This window comes from Chelonia mydas, chromosome 13 (assembly GCF_015237465.2).
Source record: "Chelonia mydas isolate rCheMyd1 chromosome 13, rCheMyd1.pri.v2, whole genome shotgun sequence".
NCBI lineage: Eukaryota > Metazoa > Chordata > Testudines > Cheloniidae > Chelonia > Chelonia mydas.
Genome location: NC_051253.2, coordinates 21,141,032 through 21,158,443, shown reverse-complemented (window position 1 = coordinate 21,158,443; position 17,412 = coordinate 21,141,032).

The following is a 17,412-nucleotide window of genomic DNA, read 5'->3' as shown; positions in this document are numbered from 1 at the left end:
TCACCTATGTCTGAGCTATTGAAGTCCTCAAATCGTGGTTTAAAGACTTCAAGGAGCAGAGAATCCTCCAGCAAGTGACCCATGCCCCATGCTACAGAGGAAGGCGAAAAACCTCCAGAGCCTCTTCCAATCTGCCCTGGAGGAAAATTCCTTCCCGACCCCAAATATGGCGATCAGCTAAACCCTGAGCATATGGGCAAGATTCACCAGCCAGATACTACAGAAAATTCTTTCCTGGGTAAGGATTGTGCTAGGAGCTTGACAAACACACAGAAAGAGACAAGACCTTGGCCCAAGGAGCAGATAGTTCAAATATGGGGAAGGGAAACTGAGGCACAGGACGGGACTGTGACTTGCCCAAGGTCTCAAGCAGCATGTCAGTGAATGAGCCAGGAACAGAACTCCAGTCTCAGAGTCCAGGGCCCTAGCCGCTAGACCACGCTGCCTAGCTCCAGCTTTTTGCTAGAACATATGTGATGCATTCTAGGGGAGGTCAGTGGCGGGGTCAGGGAAGGACTGAATCTCACTCATTAGCCATGGAGCTGCTCCAAGGCACCTACTGCAATCTCAGGCAGCCGGCAACCCCATGTGGCTGCTGTGCCTTTACCACCCTTGTCCCCAGCCTACCTAGCGAAGAGAAATTCCATGGACCACTGCTTCAGAAGAGACACAGCATGTGCACCCTGTGCCAGCTCCACCAAGCCCCGCTCCCGCTCCCCCCGTTTCTGCTATGCCCAAGGACTCTCCTGACCATCATCTAGGATTTGGCTCACCGAGTGGGAGGTCACCATGAACCAGGAGTCTGCCTTAGTGAATGAGGTGAAATGGTGGGCTCTAGATGGACCTCAGCCTGGCGTCTGAATGTATCCGCTGCAAAAAAATCAGCACTTCAGGATTTCTCAGCAGCCGCAGCCACAAAGAGGGAGCTTAAGAATCCAGACAAATTGGTGGGTGATGCTAGTGAAGGGATGACTTGAGCTAAGCACTTCCTGGGCAGGCATAATGCAAGATTCCCCCAGGCTGCTCTGCCGGGGCCACTCATTCCTGACCTGCAGCATCCTGCTGTTTTAAGCTTGTGTTGTTTTCCAGTCATGCCATGGTGTTTCCCTGAAGCCTGTAGAGACCATTAAGCTCCATTCACTTGTGACTTTAAGATTTTAAACCATTCACCATCTCTGCTACTTGGCCTCAGCCCATGGGCATGCTGTTCCCCTTAGAATAAATCAAAGAGCAAAACCAACAGACCCTGAAGGAACTGAAACCAGGGACCACTGACAGACAGGTGAACGCTGAATGCTAGCTAACTGACCAGCACAGTCACACTGAAGAAATACTAGTACAGGTTTCCTTTGCCAGGTTTCCTGGTGCTTTAACATGGGAAGATTATGGCAGAGTCTTTGGAATATGGGCCCTGAGGGTGGACTGGGCCCAGACATAAGAGTGTCTGAACAGCAAACACCACAGCCTACAGCCAACCAGTGCAGGGAGAAGGTGGATTCTGAGTGCTTCTCCTCTAGTCTCAGGTCCCCTCATGCTTTTGACTGTTTCTATCTTCTTCCCAATGCAAAGATAAATGTAGTAAGTCTTAACCAAACCACTTCAGCCTTTATTTAGTTTTTCCAAGTGTTAAATTACAGGGAGACAGTTAGAAGCATGGTGCTCAGAAAACTAAAAGTGACTGAAGCTAGAAACCTCAAACATGGTTTGTTTTAGAGTAGCAGCCGTGTTAGTCTGTATTCGCAAAAAGAAAAGGAGTACTTGCGGCACCTTAGAGACTAACAAATTTATTGAGATCTCGGGTTTGAGCCAAATTTGAAGAAAGTTTGTTTGGATTAGATGAACAGTCTGTGTTCTGTGCTAGAACAATATGCAGTATGTGTTTTGAATGTATGGTTGTATGTGAAATTCCAGATTGTACCATAGTATAATTTTGACAAATAAAGAGAATATATAGTGATATAGTGATATCAGGCAAAGCCATATTTAAAGGTATAGTGATGTGGAGAAGAGTTAAGGTTGGAACATTGATCATTCATACTTAAGACTGGGATTTTCAAAGGAAACTAAGGGAGTTGTGTGCCCAAATCCCTAAGACATAATGAGAGCTGAGTGCCTAATTCCCTTTGAAAATTCCATCCCAGATTCTGAAATGTCCTGATTTCTGAGAGCTTGATTTTGTAACCTTAACGTTGCATTGATGTTCGTTTTTTTGGCATGGAATAATTTTTTTAGATACAGTCAGACTGGAAAACTCCTGCTCAGACTCATCTCTCTCAGTGGAAGCAACTGAATATGGGAGCTGGGACCAAACCAACTCCTTGGATCTGAGCAACCCTTGAACTTTGGATCTGAACTATGGCCCGAAATCAATGCCCATTGAGGTGAATGAAAAGAATGCCATTAACTTCACTAGACATTGGATTGGACCCTTTGTAGTTGGAGCCCATATTTACTGAAAACCACCTGGGAACAGTCACCGTTCCCTAGGAAATTACTAATAAAATGATGACTGCTAGCAAGTTAAGTAAAATGATTCTTCACACCACTTTCAGAAGAATGATTGTAGCCAATAGTCCTATCGGCAAGATTTCAGAAAAATTCATTTTTCTCATGAGTTAGCAAAAGCAATACTAGCTATTCACAATTCATGCCTTAATCATAAAGACATTTTAAAGACTAGGATTGCATGGAATCAGAAAAGATACATTTTATCTTTTCATAGCATCTTTAACACACGCTTAAGGAGTCACATTGTTAAACATTTAAAAAAATGAAACATGGGATTCTCCTGTCATCTCTTGGCTTTAGCAGTTGGGATTTAAAGAAACACTCAAGATTTTTGATCAAATTGTGGGGCCTGGCAACACTGAGACTGTGCAATCAGTTATATGTTTCTTAGAGATGAGGCAAGGAGGCAGGTGTCTAGATGTGGCTGTTTTAGATTTAACTCTGCTAAAACCTAGGTGCACTTCTCATGAGATTTTTGGCTATTTTGGGTTGCATTCAGGACAACTGGTTCCTTCTGGTTCTGGATTTGATGCAGAACCAAAACCTCGTACTCAGCACTTCTTTCTGAAGGTACTAGTTCTGGAGCCTCTAAACAAACACAGGTGCCATGCCATCAACACCAGGCCTCAAGCCCACCCTCCCACTGTGTTGCTCCAGGCCTTTTCCTTCACACAGATTTCTCCTACCTGAGGTTCTTTTCTTTTCTCTTCACCTGCATGTCTCTGAGTTTCTTCACAGCCCCTCCACAGGCATGATCTAGCTCAGGTCTCTCACTTTTCTATGCTAAGGCTGCTGCTTATATACCCAAGCACTTCTTCCCAGAGTGCTGAGCAGCAGCCTACAATGCCCAGGGTCCCTCCGGGAATGCCATCTCTCAGAATTCCATTTTTCTATGCTGAACCGGGTCTGGGTCATGCTCTTAGAAGCCACTCCCACTCAGTATGGACCTCTGTCCCCCTCCAGTGGCAGCTAGGCCACATATAGAGGTTGACATATAGCTTCCCTTAAAGGGGTAGAGCAAACCCTGTTACCGTAGGTTTCCCTAAAGGGTTAACATTTGTGTAGCTCTTTCCTCCCAAATAGATTTGGGAACAAGGACTTGAGAGGTTTGTTTTAATAAACTTTGTCCCTCTGTGTGTCAGGTAGAAGAGCTATGGAAATGGAGGGAAGGGAGAATGGCATATTAGGTCATCGCCATGGGAACAACTTTTGAAGACTAATAAATGCCCCCAAGAGGCCTGTGCAACTATTAGCACGTTTGAGAGCCTCTTGTGCTGTTTTGTTTTTTTTTGCCACTGAGACAATGGTAGTTTGAGGAGGAAGAGTATTCAAGGAGGAAAGAATATGAATGTTTCAGGGTTTGTTACTGTTGGGTTTTTTGAACTGTTCTTTTCTACCATAAGACTGAATTACCTGACACGAACTAACTGTTCGTCAAAGCAAAGAAAATTGGTGGCAACCTGGGAATCAGCCCATGAGGAGGAAGTCTTGTCACAGTCTGCCTTGTAAGTGGTGCCCTGTCTCATCAGGTGAAACTGGGCATCATCACCACACTTTTGAAGAGGAATGTATTTGCGAGTCTTAAGAAGGGAAGAAAAGCAATACTGTGTGAAGCTGTCATCTGCAGTTCATTTTTCTTTCCTGCTGCAAAGTGTGTATGTGTTTGCAGAAGAGGTGCACTGCACCATAACACTATTGCTAGCCTACATTTCTCTTTAGCGTAAACAGCAGAGGGTTTTGAACCTGAAGATCCTGAGTGCTGTGCCCAGTGCCACATGTGTGCAGTTAACTGGCAACTGTGATACATGTCACAAAATGTAACTCTTTCCCCGTAACTTGTTAGGGTCAGTTAGGTTGTCTTACTGGAACTATAGTTTGTGGGCTTTGTGTGGGGTGTCACCAATGACCTGTCAGAATACAGATAAGGGGCAGCATAGCCCGGTGGAGTGAGCACAGGACTGGGAACCAGCATCTTTTGTGTTCTTCTAAATCCAGTACTAGCACTAACTGGATGCATTCAGCATGTCAGTTACCTCTGTGTGTCTCACTCTCCTTGTTTACCTTCCTCACAGGGAAATAATTAATTACTGGCCATACAGCACTTTGGAAATGCAAAGTGCTACAGATGCTAAACAGAAAAACCATTCTGAGATGACCAGCTCGGTGAAAACAAAAGCAACGGGGTTTGGGGGTGGGGGTGCAGTTTAAGGCAAGTAATTCTGTATTGCCTAAATACCAGATGGTGCATGTCCTGGCAACGTTCCTTGCAGTCTTCTAATGTTTTGTTATTTTCTTAAAGGCACAAAGTCAAGAAAAGAATCATAGGCCTGGTTTTCAGGCCCCAGCTTCTTTTTGTGCGTGATCAGCTTTGCATGTGCACTAGCGTCTGCACACACAAGTCACAGACTTTTCCCAGGCAAAGCCCTATCATCGCGCCCAGAGGTGTGAGAGTCTTCCAACTGCAAGCATAGGTGCTAATGCTCCAAGTTCCACTGAGTTGAGGCCTCACTGAAAACTGGTCCATACTTAGACTGTAAGCTCCTTGAGACAGGGGCTGTCTTTTTTGCTCTGTGTTTGTACAGCACCTAGCACAGTGAGGTCTAGTCCATGACTATGGCTCCTAGTTGCTACCACAATACAAATAATAATAATATAGACATTTTAAATAGAAATCTCTGCCCTGGGTTACTTTTAGCGAAAGCTACTTAAATTTTTAAAATTCCTCTGGAGTTTTATTTTATTAGGCTCTAATTTTAAGAGCCTGCCCCCGCCCCCAATATCAGATTGCAGGAGTGGGTCCATAATTTGCTTTTTACTCTTTGGGCTGGAGGTTTACTTGTTTTTACATTTAACTGAGCTGGGGGAGTGAAACTGGAGGGGTCAGTTTCAGAGCCGTTAGTAGTCAGTTTCACTTGCAAGTTCTTTTGCATTTGTACAGGGCTGCTCAGTGAGTCCCAACATTTTGTGTTGTTACAAACGGGGCCTCAGACTATTTATTTTGATTTGATCTGGTAGAAGTTTTAGTTGACAGTCCCCTTTGATGTGAGGCGGCAATGTTATATTTCAGTGTTTATTTTCATTGTTTTCCTGAATGAATTTGGGCCCATGAATGAACAAGCTAATAAAATAGATAGCTGGGTCTAAATGGGATTACTTACCTGTTAATTGGGGCATTTTACAGATGTCAAACTTGTATCACAGATATGAAGAAAAGTGTGGAAATAACATGTATTAAGTGACTTAATTAACCTGCTTGTCTGGAAGCTTTACAAAACCCACTCGCCCCCCTGGGTGAAATTAGCTACACTGGCAAAAGTTCAGTTTTGCTGCTATAACTGCATTGGCACTAGGGGCTTGTGCTGGCACAGCTCTGCCAGCCACAAATCACACCTCATCACAGCCTTGACCAACAGAGCCATGCCCCCAAAAGTTTGTTGTTTAAACCTGGCCCTAGGAACTTCTGGCAGCTTTCATTTTAACACATTTTGCCTATGATGTTGTTCTTTCCCTGCTATATCTAATTCTGCCCTTATCCCTAACTGTATTACAGTAAAACCTCAGAATGGGGTGGAGGTTGTTCGTAACTCTGAAATGTTCGTAACTCTGAACATAACGCTATGGTTGTTCTTTCAAAAGCTTACAATTAAACATTGAGTTTATACAGTTTTGAAAGTTTGCTATACAGAAGAAAAACATTGCTTTTAACCATCTTAATTTAAATGAAATAAGCACAGAAAGTTTCCTTACCTTGTCCAATCTTTTTTTTAACTTCCCCTTTATTTTTTTAGTAGTTTACCTTTAGCACAGTACTGTACTGTATTTGCTTTCTTTTGTCTCTGCTGCTGCCTGGTTGCATACTTCTGGTTCCAAATGAGGTGTGTGATTGACTGGTCAGTTTGTAACTCTAGTGTTCATAACTCTGAGGTTCTACTGTATTAATAATGCTAATACTATTACACAGCTCTGATACAGCACTTTTCATCTGTAGATATCAAAGTACGTTACAAAGGAAGTCACTGTCATTATCCCCATTGTACAGATGGGGAAACTGAGGTGTGGGGAGGTGAAGCAACTTGCCCAGCAGGCTTATAGCAACTTGTATATCCAGAGGGTGGGGGGAGGTGTCCATCATGTACGTATGTATCTCTTGTGTGTATATACTTGTATATCCCTTTCCCTAATTATAGTAGCATCCATGTCCTCTTGCTTGTCACTTAAAAACCTCTATCTGTGTGTGTGTGTGTGATTAGCTAGACAGACGGAGAGCTAGATAGTTATTACGAAAGTGCTTGTTGCAACTCCATAGTTAAGGCTGTTTTGAGCCTGAAGCTAGGGTTCAACCTCTCTTATGTGTGAATGATACAACATGACCTCCCCAAATGCACTTGCTCTTTGATTACAGAATGAATTTGTCTGAGAATTAACAAGCACATCTGTTAATGAGTTTGTTACATGGAATTTCAGTATAAAGCCTTTTAGAAATTTAGTGTTCAGCATCACATATTTTTTGTTCCACAATATTTTAATAATGGAATAACACCGACTCTTCTGGGGGGGAGGGCTAGGGAGTCGAAGTGATTAGCAAACAAAGTGAATAAAATGTTCTCTTGATTTTTTGTTATTTCAGTGTAAAGAGATGAGTGGAGGGTGTTCAATTTTACATAGATGTCTGTGTGCATGTGTGTGTTGTTCTGAACCCAAACTGAGCAGTACCACATTAATGCATGAGAACCTGAGGTTATGTGTGTGTGTGTGTAAAAAAGGTGTGTTTTTACACTGAGTTAGCTAGCAGTGTAAAATCCTCGTGGGGACAAGGCACAGGTAACTTTTACTTCAATGTAGCTAGTCAAGGTGACCCTCAGGTGGGGGGCATGGGGTTGAGCTCAGCTAACTCCATTGAGGTAAAAACTACCTGTGCCACTGGATTTTCCCTACACCCCCCTGAACCCCATCAGCGCCCCCCCCCCCCGTGGTCAGCTAGTTACCTGCAGTGCTGCTAATTTAGTTACTGTCCAACCCCCCCCCCATAAATTCTAACGCCCCCCTATAATTTCAATTCCTGGGGAACACATTATCTCAAAGTAAAAATGCACCTATTTTTTTCAGTGAAGACAGCACCTGAGAGTGCAACTAACCAAAAAAAAAACCCCTGAAACTGACCGGTCTAGTTTTGTCTTCCAAAAGAAATGAAATGCAGAAAGTAAACAGGCTGCCTAAGTGGAAAAGAGCAAATTAGATTTTTAAATTCTTTCTGACCACTAGGACACTAAGATGGGGTTAATGGCACACCAAAGGGGACTTATTTGTGATATTTCGTCTGAAAGGTTTGATTTTACAAAAAAATCAAACTGGAAATATAAAAACCTAGCCAGGTGTTTTATGGTACAAGGATTAGCATCATGTTTTTCTGTTACTGGGTATCTGAGGATTGGAACAGTCACACGCTGGGCAGCACAAATTCACGCATCTCCATCTTGTTGCCATTTTGATCATGACCAAACATCTCGAAGCTTTAGTTAAAAAGATATGACTGCATGCCCATATAAACCACTTCATTGATGCATCGATATGAGGGTGGCACCCAGAATTTTGGCCTTTCAAAGATGATGTATCCAATACAAGGGACATTGCCTTTCAAGGGTGATGTATTGGATACATCACCTTTGAAAGGCCAAAATTCTGGGTGCCACCCGCATCTCTATGCTGTAGCAGAGGCCAGCAACAAAAGGTTAATATATGAAGAAAAAACCACAAAGACCTGCACCAAGCCCCCTGTCACTCAATACATTTCATATCCCAGGCCCTTTCTCTATCACCCTGTACCTTGTGCCCTCGTTTATACTAGTGCAAAGTGGATAAACATGCCAATGTTCTGATTTGGCAGCATTTTACACCCACTGGCAAGGACTTTTCAGGGTGATGGAGGATCAGGTGCAAGACACAAGGCATGGGCGAGACAGCCCCTCCAGTCATGCTCCATGACAAAATGACAGCTCCAGTTTTGCACTAAGAACAGGCGACCATCTCTCTTTTTCCACCAAGCACATCCGAGCCAGGGAACAACACGGATTGTTAGGAAGAGAATCCATGTTTCCTGTTGCAGGGGCTTCCCCTTAGAATTTGTTTTCCTCTGCACAAGCCAGGTGTCACTGAACAATAAGGATAGTCGGGGTGCAGGGGGAAGGAGAGGGAAGGCCATTCTGGTAGGAATGTCCCATTTCAGTCTAGCCAGCACTGTGACAAATGCAAGGACCTAAATGCCGATTGGGTCTCGCTGACCTGAACCCTTGTTTGCAGCCAAGGCAACAAGAAGTGCCTCCAGCAATGACAATGAAAGGTCAGAGCTACAACAGGAGGGGAGAGGGGGAGGGTCAAGGGCTTTGGTTCCCCCCTCTTACCCTTACTTTCCCCTCTGCAAATGAGCCTAAATAATGGCAGGTCACCAGGGCTCAGCGTCTCATTTTAGGGCTACAAACTGGCTGCATTGAGAAGCAATGGTGTCTGTCTTCCAGTAGGGCTCCCCATGCTGTGACCCTGGGGAAAGGTATACTTGGAGCTTCCTTTCAGACAGACAGCACTAGGACCCAGAGAGAAGCGCTCATAGGACCAAAAGCTATGATAAGTGGCACTCCAGGGCCCCAAAGGTCATGGGACTCAGAGCAGCACACAGCTTCAGCCAGCTGCACTTGCACCTGGAGCAATCTCTGCACTGGTAAATGATGGTGACCCCCTGTTGCCCCCAGCACAGCCAAGGGCCTGGGGTTAGGGTGCAATGATGGTAGCCCATACTGTCAGCTGAGGTGGCAATGCCTCTGCTACGTGCTTCCCCTCTGATCATCCCAGACAGGGGCTGCCCCCAGGGAACTGGAAAGCATTAGTTGTGTGTGACTGGGCTCAATAATGCTGAATTAAGGATGGGCAGGAGCAGGGGGGGTTTCTTTTAAGCTAAGAAGCTGAAACCAGCAAGGGACTGCAGTCAACGGTTCCTCCCTGACAGGAAGGAGGAGCATTGGAGATAACCGGGTCTGGCAAGAAGCTAAAGGGGGAAGTAGTCACAGGGCATGGAGGAAGTTTGGACAGGTGGTAAACCCAGAGGCTAGAAGTAGGGAGTAGACCAGAGCCCAGGGAAGTAGTAACCAGCTCTGGGAGTAAGTAGACTATAGTTATGGAGCTTAGGGTCCCTGGGCTGGAACCTGGAGCAAAGGGTGGGCCTGGGTTCCCCTACCAGCCACTGGGCAAGTGGCACAGCCTGTGGACAGAGGACTGCCCGGAAGGATAGGTGGACAGCTTGTCCTGAGAGACTTTAATAGACCCTGGAAAGGGAGGACTATAGTGATTTGGCCCTCTGGCCACAAAGGGGGAGCCGGGGAGTCCCAGAAAAAGGCTGCCCTGATTCCTGTAGGGTGAGATTGAGCCAACAGGCTGAGCAACGCAGGAAGGGGCATATGACTGGTGGCGAACTAATCCCCAGGTGAGCCGTGAAGAGGCGCGCCGGCAGTGAGTACTGAACCCCAGTGCCGGGTGCAATATGGACGTTCTCCGTTTACAATCAGATGCATGGAGAGGGGGTAATCGTTACATTCTGCTTCTCCCCCCTCCCTCCCCCGGGGCCCTGGGAAGAAGAGAACAGCTGAGCGCAGTGCATTCCAGTCACCTCCCCGCCCCCACAGAGAGGTGGGCTGAGAGAAGGAGCAAGGCCAGGCCAGAAAAACTGCCCTCCAAGAATGCAGGGGAGCACAAAGTCTTTGCAGCAGCACTGCATTGCCCAGGATGCCCCACTTTGTCCTCAGGTGCAGGAGGGGCTGGCTGTTCCCTCTTTAAGGCCCTGTATGCCGCCAGAGCAACGTCAAGGGGCCTTTGTGTAACTGAGAATGGGGCCCAGTGACTCTACACAGAGCTGGTACTGTGAGCTTTCAGCTCCCAGAGAAGTCAATGTTGATGTAAGTCTAAAACCAGGGAGACATGATTCACTGTTACGTGGAAGTGCTCGGTTCTGTTTATTCAAGACTTTGTTTTTATGCTAATGTTGATTTTTTTTTTTAAGTGGTAGTGGGTAAACATGGCAAATTATTTTTAAATAAAAAAGGTGATTAAATAATGAACATAAATTGCATTTGTGATTTCAAGTACATTGTAATTTAATTTCCACTAACAATCAGTAAATGCCAAAATTAGACCCATCTGTATTATTAAGCTCCTTGCCCCCCCAGCTATAGAAGTCAAACTGTGCCTATGAACAGTCACAAAGACTGATTCCCTAGCAAGGCTTGGAGCGTATATAGTTGGACCCCAGTGTTGCCCTCAGGGGCTACTGTGCAACACCTACTGGAGTCAGTGAGAATTGCAGTGGCTTCTTGCAAAGCAGAATTTGTCCCCTGTACATGAAGTAAATCATTTCACCCCCACTGAAGTGCAGCCACCTCTGGGGTAGAACACAGCAGCTGTATAACTACACACAGTGACACTGCACAACAGATTAGGTCAGGAAGTGAAAATGTAGGGGGAAACTGGAAACAGAAGGCAGAATGTAATTAACCAAATTATATCCTTTGCAGAAAGAAAGTTAGCTCCCACTACTGTCTTTGTCCACTGGGCAAGGACAGACTCTGCACTGACCCAGGACTGAGAGACTGGAACCCGAAATCAACCCCAGGCCTCCTGCACTCCAGCACAGAGTGTTATTTCAGCAGGAGTTTGGTAGCTTTCAGGTGGGTTTTGCATTCTGATTCATGGTTTGTCCACTAGAGGACTCACTTCCCAAATTAATAAGCATTTGGTCCATTGGCAATCCATCAGGCAGGCAGTGGATGTGTAGATCTGTGTTTTGTGAATATGGCAGTAGGATGTTTGAGGGAGGGGAGTAACTGAGACCTGCCTAACCACCGGCTTTGAGCCTGAGGCCTGGAACATGGCTGCCTCCAAAATCTCTGGATTTTTGCTGCCACATTTAGTGGATGCTGCTAGTGCTGTAATCCTGAAAATGGCATGAACAGAAGGGGAACAGTAGGCTAGATCCTCAGCTGGTGTAGATCAGCTAGCTTTTTTGAAGAAATGGAGCTACACAGATTGGGGACCTCGGTCTGGAGAGTCTATTCAGGCCGCAAGAAGATGGTTGCTGAGTTCTGAAGCCCCACCGTGGCCTGGATTTGCTTCACTTCAGGGATAGACTTTTTTTTAAATTAGGAAAAATAAAGATTCTGGGGAGGTTAATCAAGAGGTGATGGTTTTCAGTCATGTCCCGGGTAGGCAGAGGTAGAGTTCATGCACCCGGAACAGCGCTCATTGGCAGGTATTCCAACCCCCTCACTCTTTTTGTCCCCAGTTGATAGTGAAGAAGACGGTGTGTGGGGGAGGACATCCAACAGTTGGTGGGTAGGAGGGCTCCACTGGTGTTACTATGGGAGTTGAACAAGATGTTGCTAAATATAGAGCAGGATGTATTGGATTGAGTACACATCCTTGTTTGACTCCAGTTTTCACTTCAAACCTCTGTCAGCTCACCATTGACTCATACCGCACACCAAACTATGCTATACACGCTCTGCAGTATTTGAATCAAGTGGTACAGTTTTAGCAGCAAGTTGAGTATCTTCCACAAAGGCCCTCTGTTAATGGAGCCAAATGTTGTCTTAAAGTCAACACATGTGCAAAACACAGATTCACTGAACTCTCTCTCTCTCCAGGATTTGATGGAAAAACAAATATCTGATCTATGGTAGAATTGTCCAGGTCTAAAGCCAGCTTGTGACTCAGAAAGGATTCCTCTGCTCTTCTTTTAATCTGACCAAGAATCAGCCTCCAGAATAGTTTGCTATGAATGCTTATCAGATATTCCTCTGGTGTTGTCACAATCTGTCAGGTCACCTTGCTTGAGTGAACAACGATTAAGTGTTGCCAGACTTCAGGAACTTCACCCTTTGTCCAAATGAGGTTAAATAGTTTGCTAAGGAGCATGACCATGCCTCTTCCACCATATTGAACACTTCAGGTGGCATATCATCTGGGCCAGGTGCCTTGTTTTCAGGGACTTGATTGTGGCTTCAATTTCTGCTTCCAATATGTATTCCTCTTTGTTGCCTTTGCAGTTAATAGCCTTAAACACAGCTGGGTCAACTTGACTATTCACATTCAATAGATGATAAGAACATTTTTTCCAGCTTTCAATCTTTATCTACTATATCGTTCCCCTGAGCATTGTGTAGCTGACTTGTTACAGGTGTTGAGTTCTGTGATAGTAATCCAACTTTCTGAAAGAACTCACTTTTTTGAAAGTGGTGGTCAAGTTCTTCACCTTCTTTCTCAAGCCAGTCTTTTAGCCTTTTCAACTGTTCTATTTAGTTCCTTGATGAGCTGACTGTTTTTTCCACTCAGGGCAATCTTCAGCTTTCAGTGATGCTGGCTACACTTCTTGTGCACACACGTGTATGTACATATATAATATGCACACACAAGAAGTGTCGTTAGCATCACTCATCCTTGTTCTGGTGCTTTAGCCCAGGGGTGAAGTGAGAGGATTTGATTTCAGCCCTGTGTGATGTCCCAGGTTTTAAACCCAGACCTGGGAGTCCCCAGACAGCTGCCATATCCTGGCCTCCACCCAGTGACTACTGTAACTTGGTGGGCTCAGAAGCTACTAATGCTATAGTCCCAGACAAGGGACCACCCGTGGCAGCTCTGATTGGAGGATCGCCCACTTCCACCAATTGATCCAATTACACTATCTAAGCCAGGAAGAGCAACAGGAAGTTTGTCTGAGCAACAAGGTGCTTTCCTGTTGTGACTGCATTGGACTCTACTTTTGCCTGCCTTGTTCCTGGCTCCTGCTTTCACTTCTGTTCCCACTGTGCTCCTACACCATGCTTGATCCTTACACCTTGCCTCCTGTCCTTACACCTCACCTCCAAGCTTCAGTGACCAGTCCTGCCTCTGACCCTGGCATCTGACCTTGGCTCTGACCCTCAGCTTCAGTTCCTGACCTGTTCCCTGGCTCTGGTAACTGGTAGTAGACTCTGGTGCTGACCCTTGGCTTCATTTCCCCAGCCTGGAGACCTGCTCTGCCCACTAGACCTGACTCATGCTCTGACTACTAGGCCAGACCACCTACATCTTGGTCCTAACACCCTGTTTCTACTGCACAGGTGTCCATGTCGCCACTGGGACATGTTGGCCGCATTTGCCATCTTAAGAGGTTACAAACTCCCTGCTCCCCCTCAGAGGTCCCTCAAGGTTAGGGTTGAGGTACATTGGAAGGGCCGGCTGAACGCACTGTGGCTAAACACAGAATTTCAGTCTGTGTGGCCATCAATCTGGCCCCTGTTCCCAAACACATCATTCACGGGGGAGGCCTTGCTTCTCATCCCAAGTGCCTTTAAGCATGTGCCATGGCTGCTCACATGGCTGCCAGCACCAGGGGAGGTTTAAATAAATCCTTTGAAACACTGTAAGGGCATTGTTTCCAACAGGCTTCCCAAGCTGCAGTGTGCAAACTGTGTATTGTGCATTCTTCCCCACCATTGCATTTGAGGCTGCAGAGAAAATGACCCCTTCTATTCAGGAGCTCCTGCACCAGTCACATAACAAATAATAATATACTGAAATTAATATATTAATTCTTTGCTTTTCTATAGAACCCAATGGAAGCAAGGAGGCAAACCCAATGTTGTGTTGTTAATTTCTCAGGGTTGAGTCTCTTCTTTCCAGCTACTGTCTTTATTTTCTTTCCCAGAGGACAGTGCCAAGCAGCGAGTATCAGCACAGGAAATGCCCAGCCTGCTTCCTCTGTACCGACCTCCTCCCACATCCCCTTTCACAAACATCCCTGTGTTGGGTCCAGACTTGACGTTATGACCTGATCTGATGCCCTACTGACATCTTGCTGTCTCAGGGCTAGTGCATGGCTCACAAGCCATGTTTAGCAGGATCACCACCTCAGAACCTTTTGATTGCTTGGGTGTTAATTCTGCAAACTACTGCACAGGAGCAGGTCCCCACTCCCACACAGAAGTCCTGCGGAGGTCCAGTGGGCCACCGACCAAGGGGCGCAGTTTGTAGGATCGGCAACTTAGCTTCTTAGGCTGAGCCTATGCTGACAGTTTTCAGGAAGTCTCCCACCCTTGCAGCTCCACTGATGGGTGCATGAACCAACATAGGCAGCAGGCATTTTTATCACCATGTCACAACTTCAAGGGTTTAAAAAAAAAACACCCACAAAAAAAACCCCATGAATGAGGCCCCGAAATTCACAACATTGGCTTAACAAGCATGAAGTGTAAAGAAATAACACAGCTGTGGTATGGGGCCTTTTTAGTTGCCTTCTGGGGTTTGAGCCCTTAGGGGGTCACGTTTTCCAGCTTTTCTCTGCAACCAAGAAACTTACTTTAATAAAAAAGAAGAAAGCTGGGAGTCTCACAATTCAAAGGAGCTGGGGCTTAAAGAAAAACACTAATTATCACGAGACTGGAGATAGTCGTAAGAGTTGGCAACCTGCCAAGAGCTGCTCTGAGCTATGGCCCAACCCTAGAAATGTTCATGTACATGTATAATTTTAATTATGGGACGACTCACATGAGTCTAGCGCAGTGTGTCAGTGTTTGCAGGATGGGGCCTCTAACCTGTTCCCCTGTTGTTTGAGAAGGGAGAGTAACCTCTTTTTTTCTAAATGGGAGATTGTAACAGCACAAACTGGTGGGAGGCTCAGGAACAGGGGCTAGCCCCTGAAATTACCTCTCACTTAACTTTTTGTTCATTGACTAGATTGCACACTGAACTGCGTGGCCCTTTAAATTTTACACAGGCCCAGAGTGAAGGCTCCCAGGAGTAGAAGCTCAGTCTCATGAGTCCCAGTCCAGTGCTCTGTCCTCTAGGCCACAGTGACATGAACAGCTTTCTGTCCCACTATGCCTCCAATAGTTCGGGGGGGGGGGGGATTCTTTCCTGAGTCATCTTAATAATCCTCCACCTGTATGACAAGCCACTTGCATTATGGACTCACCTATGATAACAGGCTGCTCTGTCAGCACAGAGGATGGGTCACTTCTGTATTCTCCCCCTTCAGCTTCTTGGCAGTGAGCTGGTTGCATAAGAGGCATCTGGAATTAGCAGGGAGATGAGGGGCAGTAGGAGAGGGGGTGCAGCATTGAGCTCCATAAAGAAAATAAAGGAGATCGTGAGCGGGGGCGTGGGCTGGGCTTGCGGCCTGTAGCTGTAATCGCAAGTGGGTAAGTTCTCAAAGTGGAGAAATGGACAGAGGTTTCTAACTCAGAGGTTTAGAGGATTAAAACATGAACTCTACAGGGAGGGAAGAGAGCACTGGGGATACATATTTAATGAGGGGAACTCTTCTTCCCCTTCTGTTCTCCTTCCTCCCACATGTGTACTCAAATGCAGTGCTTCATTGTAACAAAGTAACCAATGTTCCCCTTCTTCCATCCAGCTCCCCCACAATGCCAGCCCTCAGCCAGCAGCAGTTTTATGAATGAACCCTGCCCCCGCTTTGCACTGTGACAAAGGTCCCCATGGTTCCCAGGTATCTGCTGTTGCTAATTCCTGGAACTCAGAAGTAGCAGGATCCTTTTATCTTAAACTGAAGCTAATGGGCTCGTAGGGTCAGATTCTGTGCTGCAGCTCAGAAGATTCATAATTCATAGATTCCAGTGCTGGAAGTGACCATTAGGATCATATAGTCTGACCACCTGTATCTCACATACCACAGAACTTCCCCACAATAATTCCTACAGCAGCTCTTTGTAAATCAAGATCGGGAGTTTTTCTAATTGTCATTGATAGAGAATTCACCATGACCCTTGGTAAGTTGTTCCAATGGTTAATTACCCCTCACTGTTAAAAAAAAATTGACTGTTTCCAGTCTGAACTTGTCTAGCTTCAACCTTTAGCCCTTGAATTGTGTTATACCTTTTTCTGCTAGATTGAAGAACCCATTCTTAAATACTTTCTCCCCAAGTAGATACTTACAGACTGCAGTCAAGTCACCCCTTAACCATCTCTTAGTTAAGATAACTAGATTGAGCTCCTTGAGTCTCTCACTGTAAAGCATGTTTTCTAATCACACTCATGGCTCTTCTCTGAACCCTCTCCAATTTATCAACATCTTTCTTGAGTTGTGGACATCAGAACTGGACATTGGATTCCAGCAGTGGTCACACCAGTGCCAAATACAGAAGTAAAATAATGTCTCTACTAAACCCTGGATTAGCATGATTTATGTGTAGATTGGGGGAGGCTTGAGCATGAGTTTGAACCCTGGCTTACCTTGCAATGTGGACATACCCTTAAAGCCTAGGCAGTGGTGGCTGCCTTAAAAGCTTGTCTACATTAGAAAAGTTGCACCGGTAAACAAAATCCATTTAAAATTTATCTAGTTACACTGGTATGAACACCTAATGTAGACCTGTTTAAATTGATTGAAATCCCATTGAGATGGGTTGCTTTTAACTGGGTAATCTACCAACACAAGCTAAATCTTGATCACCTTAGCGTTTAAATAGATCTAGTTACAATGGTGGAAATTGTCTAATAGAAACAAACCCTGAATCAAAGTGGCCAGATGGCAGGCCACTCCCATTTCTTCCCATGATATTTCCCCCTTACATCCCTCTCTGCCAGGGACTGCAGGGGAGGATGGCACAGGGTTCAGCCAGCCCTATTCGGCGGTGACCCTTACATAAAGGATATATCCTAGAGGGTGTTTATACCCCTTCTACTCCACTAAAGGGCTATAAAGAGGCTGTAGTAGGCAGGGCCAGTACAAGGATATTTTGCGCCCTAGGCGAAACTTCCACCTTGCGCTCCCCCTCCCCTTCCCCTTCCCCTGACAACCTCTGAAAACTAGTAAACTTAGCATTATAAACAGCCTGTCAGAACGGGTAAGGGCTGTTGTAATGTTTC